Source organism: Telmatherina bonti (genome assembly GCF_933228915.1).
Source record: "Telmatherina bonti genome assembly, chromosome: 12".
Taxonomy (NCBI): Eukaryota; Metazoa; Chordata; class Actinopteri; order Atheriniformes; family Telmatherinidae; genus Telmatherina; species Telmatherina bonti.
Window position 1 is genome coordinate 22,730,632 of NC_136610.1, and position 7,504 is coordinate 22,738,135.

General features: G+C 35.2%; 1 protein-coding gene across 3 annotated transcripts in view; it reads left to right on the plus strand.

Moving 5' to 3' along the window:
- Positions 1 to 3,203: 3,203 nt before the first annotated feature.
- Positions 3,204 to 7,504, plus strand: part of mrpl11 (mitochondrial ribosomal protein L11) — a 45,208-nt gene continuing 40,907 nt past the window's right edge. The window contains exon 1 of one of the 3 annotated variants that reach the window (XM_079249594.1): positions 3,204 to 3,289. The gene's annotated coding sequence lies outside the window, so the exon portion shown is untranslated. The remainder of the gene's footprint in view (positions 3,290 to 7,504) is intronic. The other 2 variants (XM_079249596.1, XM_079249595.1) reach the window with 2 other exon arrangements.

Below are 7,504 nucleotides of genomic sequence, written 5' to 3' on the forward strand. Positions count from 1 at the left end.
TATTTATTTATTTTTTATTATTCATCTTGTGGTGCTGCTTCTAGTTCAGCCCAAGTGATTCACTTGCTTTTGGGTTTTAACCTAAATCTATTCTTACCCTCAAATAGCTGAGAACACAGTCTTAGAACAAAGTCCAGTTTTTAGCAACATGACGGGCGCTTTGTTAGAATGGCGACTCTCCATGTGATGCTAAAAAAAAAAAAATCTCCAGTTTACTGGGGGCAGAAACAGGTAAAATTATATAAAGCAAAACATTACATTGAACATTTTCAATGTAATGCTCATAACAGAATGACAATAAAAAACACATTTTAAAGATCAATAATCATTGCATCTGTTAATCAGCACAATACATGAGCCTCACAGTCAGTTGTCCAGAACAGCTCATAAGCCAACATAACTTATTGGCAACAGCATGTAACTGATTTTATTTGTTGAAAAACTCGATTATTAAAATAGGTTGTATAAAACCTTACAAACACATTTTAAGACAATATAAAAGATGTATGTAAACATTTAGTAACTTGACAGTGTGGTTGCTCATAGCAACAGAATGTTCAGCTTTAATCAAACGGAATGGTGACATCCGTTGCTCCTGGCAACAGGGTGTTCAGCTAAAACCATATAGAGAGGCTAAAACCAAGTGCAGTAGAGGGTGCATGTTTTCTTTCAAAGTCATCCACTTTAAGCTTCATTTCCTCTCAAAGTATGATTCCTGATGTACAAAGTGGTAAAATACTGGATGACATAACAACCAAACTGATGTCATCCATTGACTTTTTACACAGGGTAAAAGTAAGGCACATTAAAATTTTTGGAGCATATAGGCCTACTTAACATTATGCTTAATGATTTCCATGCAGTAGTTAGTACTACATGTTTATGTGGTCACACATTTGAGTTTTATTTTTTTTCCTCTGAAAATAAAAAGTGGAAATGTCTCAAATAAATGTGGAAGAGGAAAAAAGATAGATACTTATTTAATCTCCCAGAAGAAATTAAAATTTTTATTTTCATTTGATCAGCATTTTATAATGATCAAATGCATATGCATTGTTTTAAATTATGATTATCGAAAATGCTAAGATATTGTGACACTCTTGAATTATAAGAATGTTTTAGCAGCTGTAAAATGTGATCTGTTACAGAAGCTCAGTATGCTTACCATATGTTGAAGGAAAACTCCCATTTTTCTGTTGCAGAAAATGAATAAATTCTTGCTGAGTTTGTTACTATGGTTACTAGGGCTGTGCATCTTTGCTGGTCTCATAATTTGATATATAATTATCTTATTAACATATTGACTCGCATCCACAATGCATTGTGTTGCATTATTGTATCCTCAGTTTTGTTTATCACTGCACATTTGTACTTATTTCATCGATGAATACAGGCAGTCAGATTTGAACTTACTTTTTCATTATAATTATTTCAGACATCAATCTTAATGTGCCAAACATGACAAACATAAACATGTAAATAGTAACGTTATTTTCAACTTGAGAACTTCATTGTTCCACAGCTTGAATATCAAAAAAGCTAATCACTATACATTACATTACTTGTAATTATTTTCTTATTTTATTTATTTGATGCATCAATCCAGAATTCTCCACATCGGCATTGTACAAACCATTCAGTTCAACAACTAATGGTTCACCTGGTAGGTTCACCATAAAAAATTTCACGTTTTCAACTGTCTCCATCAACCTGAAGTAGCTGTCAGGCATGGGTTGTTCTTACTGATGTGATTCCAGAGATTACAAGCTGAATTAATGCACGGTTGTTATTAAAGGAAGATTTATCAGGACTTGAACAGACTTTAATCAATATCTCATCAAATGACACCACTTTGTAGTCACTTACTGTAGATGCAGTTGCCATAGTAATTCAAACCGTATACAGAAGATGATGTACTTTATCCAAACTGTATACGAGTTGTCTGTACTTTGCCCTGGATACAGTTTCAATTTATTTTATGACCTTTATAATCACAACATTTTATAAACACTTTATAAACACAAAACATTTTAGAAAGCAAAACTGTATGCCAAGTCTTTAGAAAAATTCTCATACATTGCATTGTTTCGTATATATATAAGTAGAGATCAACTCGGTCTCTCTGAGTCCCAGTAGATGTTTTCTTGCCATCCTCTTCTTCCTTCCATGAAGGAGGTTAGTCTTAGCCTATATCAGTCTATATCTTGTAGGATGGAAACCAGTCCTACAAGAGCTGCAACCCAGCAGGTTTTCCATGTGTACCTGCTCCAACTCACCTGACTCAAACTAATAACTCATAGTTGAGAACTTGATAGGTGGTTAGATCAATCTGACTCAGATGTGTTGAAACAGAAATACATTAAAACCTGCTACACCGTGGCTCTTGTAGGACTGGAATAAATAACCCTGGTTTGTTTGTTTAATCTGTGTATATATGAAATTCAAAATCAGGGGCCTTTTCCAGAAAGGAGGTTCAACAAACTCTGATTTTACTTGGAAAACCTGGGTTAACATACTATGAGCTGGGCAACTCTGAGTTTTCAGTTCCAGATGAGCTGCTTTGAGTTTGTTCAATAAGTCTCTTTACCCTGAGTAAAGAACCACACCAAAAAGCAATCATCAATGGAGCCCCAATACCTGGATTCACCATGGCAACAAATGATAAAAGACTTATTTTACCCAACTGGAGGGAGAACCTTGTGTTTGAGCATGAGGCAACACAAAGAGAAAAGAAAAGAAAAGAAAAGAAAAAAGAAAGGGCAAAAGAAAAAGGAACACTGCAGCTGCTGCTAAGTAGAGCTAAGCATCATGGAAGAAAACTGCTGCCTGAGTCAATGTGGAAGTTTGAATTCACTTGTCCACTGATCAAATATTTAACTTTATTAAAACTATAACATGTAGGTAGAAATATTGATGGATAGAATGAAATCTGATTTTCATTTACATTCAATCACACTGGAGAAAATTCTACAAGCAGGAAACTTTAAGTTACGTTTCATTAAATCTTTTAGTAAGGTAATGTATTGTACTAGATCAAGATCGGACATCTACTTTTATTTCACACTGGCGTATAAATGAAATATTCAGTGGTTATTTCTACATCTAGTACTTTAAACTCAAATAATTTAAAAGTGAGTGTTGGGTCGAGCCTTTCTGTGTCTGTGGTTGCCCCTCCGTGCCAGCAGGAGGCAGCACTTTGATGAGCTTCAGCAAACAACGCTCTGTGTTTCAATATGTCTGCGCCCGGCACGATGCTGCTGACAGCGTGAAGGTACAGGACAAGTGAAAGGTACGATTACATGGATTTGTTCTGCTCGATAGAGTTTAACGTGGCTCCGTTTCACCCGGCAGTAAGGTTTCGACCTGGTTGACTGCAAGAGTTCGTGTTGAGTAAGAGGCCTGTAGCTGCTTGTTGCCCCGAGCAACTGTGTGTAGCTACAGGGAAAAGACACGTCTTATTTCTGGTTCAATTGGATGTTTCACTTGATTAATAAACAAAGTCCAAACCCACTCCTAAAAGGCATGATTATTATGGTATCATTCAGGAAGAAAGTCAAAGCTGAGGCTGAAACATGTCACGGACACTGACTGTGATAAAGTGGCTGAAAGTGCTGTCTGGTAATCAGTGTGTCATACTTTTTCCTATAGTTAAAGTCAAAGATCAAACTACAATTTAAGATAAAAGCCCTGAAAATTTAGAAACACCTATTGGACAATCTGGTTGCAGACAGTACAGCCCCCTCTAAAAACTTAAAGGTCACTTTAAAGTCATCGCAAAGCGTGGACAGTAAATAGTGTCACACGGGGCTTCATCAGAATTACTTTTCGGTCTTTAAGATAAATTTTCACTTTAATTTGAATGATTAAAGTAAAAACACTTGAGTTTTAGAAGAACAAAACTTCATATCTCTACACAAGTTGATTAAATTGTCCAATACATTACAAAGCTTTATTAATAAGTGAGATGTTGTGCTTATAGCTATGTTAATAAATGCAGATGTGTGCGCTGGGAGATTCCCAGTTTAGCATGGCACAGGCAACTGTTTTTCCTATTTTAAAAATATAATGTTAGTTTTACAGTTGTTTCAGCCTTGAGAAATTTAACCTTAGCCACTGGTGTTGATTTAAGGTGCTGAAGGATAAAAAAATCAGATGTCCCCCAAATGAAAATCAGACACATTTACATTGACAAATATTTCACCTAGCTGGTTTAAATCAACCTGATCAAATATTCCAACCGACATGTTCACATGACACATTTTTAATGCTGATTGGACATCTGATTGGATCAGAAATGCTCCATTAAACAAAGCTACTGACTGAAGTTTAAAGAAACTGTGACTTTCCAGTGTTTCTTTAGATTTTCTCATGAGCTACAGTTAAATGTCCTTGTTACTTGTAAAGTTATTCAAAATGTAATTAAACAATAATATTATGTTAGTGTATGTGTGTTTTCTAATATGAAATGTAATAAACAGTTTTTTTTTTTTTTTTACAAGACCAGAAAACCCATGTAAACACAATCCAGTTAACGTTTAGGGTTGAACTGATCAGTCTGTCAGACGTCTCACTGTTTATTAAGTTTGTTTCTCATTCCTACAAGAGTCCAGAATTCACACACATTTCTGTTTTCCATTTGTCACAACAGAAAAAGGACACAAATACAATTTTATGTCAATTTTATTCACATAAAATTTGGCTTTTTTCCACTAATTATTGAATTGCATTGCTGCAGCTGGTGTTATTTATTACATGCAAGGTTGACAAGTAGAGGCTTATTGATTAATGCTAAGATTATATTATCTCTAACTGTAGTCACCTGGACATTAGTATACTCCTAATAGAACCGGATTATATTTGTGATTTCATTAAAATGATCTGTACTACTTTTACTTTTATCTATATTACTTTTGACAGTTCTTTAATGGGGGAGGCTATTATTGTCCAATATTGACTGCTTTAGTTTAAGTATAGCGGTAGCTTATGAAGAGGTAAGTAGTAGATAAAAAGAAGTATGTATGATAAAGTGATTTTTTTTCTCACCTCCTTTGCATCACTGGGTTATGCTAATATGCCAATGGAAACCCTTAATTTTTTTTTTTTTACTGTGGGACCAAATTAAAAACCTAAAAATGTGTGGTCCTGATAGCAACTCAGCAGATGAGCTCAATGTTTCCACACTTAACAGGTTATTATTTTTAGATATCATCAGTCACATTTAAAGTTGTTAATATCCTTTTTTGGTGTCCTGTCCAGCATGTAAGCAAGCAGAATGATGGTCTGGATGGTGTTCTGCTGAGCAAATTTACTTTACCAAGGGAAGCATTACTGGTTTATTAATTTCCTAACAGCACAGTCATTGCAGGTTCAGATATCTGGTTCCAATCTGCCTCCTGTTAGGTTGTGCATTTGTGTGTGAGGTCAGAAAGGATTTACCAGCCTAACACTGATTTTTATTGTGGACAATTCTCCTCCTGTATTCTAAATATGAAGCCTGTGTCCAGCAGGAGCTTAGTCCCAATGGGGCCTCATGGCTTCAGAGTTTGCGGTATTTAGCTAATTTCACCTTTGGTTTGCTGTTTCCAAACCGAAGCTCTCAAAAAAATATTTGGATGCCAAAACATTACAGTAACTTTTTAGGTTCTTGCACATCCAGGTCGTACAATTGATGGTCTCAATTCTCACGGAGCCTGATCTAAAACCACGCGTCTGGATGTGGTTTGGAAGATAAAATTTGTAGCTGAATGTCTTAGTGTGGATGTTCTCACATTCAGTAGCTTTGATGTGTTTTGTACTCTTAACACCAGAAAAAAACAAAGCTGTGTAGCTACAACATAATAAAGCTGCCTATCTGCAAAATATATAAGAAAGAATCTGAAATGAGACAAATTTATTTTTCCAAGTACGTCCTCTGTTGGTTATTCTTTATAGTTGCCGTTTAGCTTGTTCAAGATTTATTTCAAGTACCAGCAGTTTCTGTCTGGCCATTCACAGATTATGGGGGAGGGAAATGTAATTTAAAGAAGAATGCAAAGAAAACGACCTCCCCGGGATTTGATCACAGAGAAGCTGACATTATTTATGCATTATCTTTTGGCTGGAAGTCATCTCTATTTAAGTACACGTTGCTGGGCTGAGCCAGACCTGTGCTGATGAATTTGAATGTTTCTTCAGTCGTCAATTATCAGCATAGAAACAGTAAATAGGGCAGCGGCGGTTTTTCTATGCATCAGCTGTGTTATTTTTGTACAGTTGGCACTATAGCAGCTTGGATGTGATTATGTGAGACCAGGTGCCCAAAAGCATGTGAAGATTTTAACTTTTCATTTCTGCTCGCAGAACAATACCTTAAATGACCTATATTTCTTTTCCCCCATTTTAGCCCCAAGAGCATTTAGGTTTCATGTTAGGCCAGATTCTGTTGTTGGATTAAAAAGGTTTAGATCAGTGTTTTTCAACCTGTTCTGAGCCAAGGTAAATTATTTTTATTGAAAAGATCACAGTGCACAGCACAAAATGAGACTCTGTAGCTTGTATTAACAGTATGAAGTTGTTCTTGTCAAAATATCTCGAATAAGATAATTTCTAACGGCACACCTGACAAACTCAATTAATTTCGATTAATTAATGGCAAAAAAAATTAACCCATAAGACCCTTTCTGTCCAAAAGAACCATAGAATGTATATAAAAAGAAAAAGACACACAAGAAGCTTGGTCCTCACACAGCAGCCAGCTTCAGAGCAGGACATAATCACCTCTGCTACATGATCAGGGCTGTTTCTGCCCTGGTTTTCCATCAGTTGTTATTGTCTATAAATTAATGCTGTGATGAAAACATTAAAAAAGTTAAAAGTACTGTAACATGATGTAGACACTTCATTATGGAACAGACTTTTCAATTAAGGACTTTTCAGGTTTGGCCAGGGATATTTCTGTTTCTGTTTACTGTTTTGAATTGAAATGCAAGTAAAGGCATTTTCTAGATATAACGTAGAGTTTTTAGGCATAGAGTTTGAGTTTACATCATATGTAAGTCGCTTTGCATAAAAGCGTCTGCTAAATGACTATAGAATAGAATAGAATAGAATTTATGTCTCTGTCATAACAAGATTATAGAAACCTGTGATGCTAATTAGTGGATACATTTTGGATGAGCATGTGCCTTTGGTAACATTATTTTCAGTCTTTTCTAAGGGTACCATCATATTTGTCCAAGCCTGTTCTAGGAGTTTAATTTTTATGAACCCTTTTAAAGAGTAATGTCTGATACAGAATTTCTTTTTATTTATTATTACTTTGGTCAAGTTATTTAATATATTACCATTGTGGGTTTTACTCATTAAATGAAGGGTAAAAACAATTTTGTCCATGTCTATAGTTTTCCACAAAAATCATTTTAATATAAAAATGTTGTTTTGTGGGTAAATATTGTTATGCATTTCACCTGTGATTTTTCAAGACACACACACACACACACACACACACACACACACACCACACACA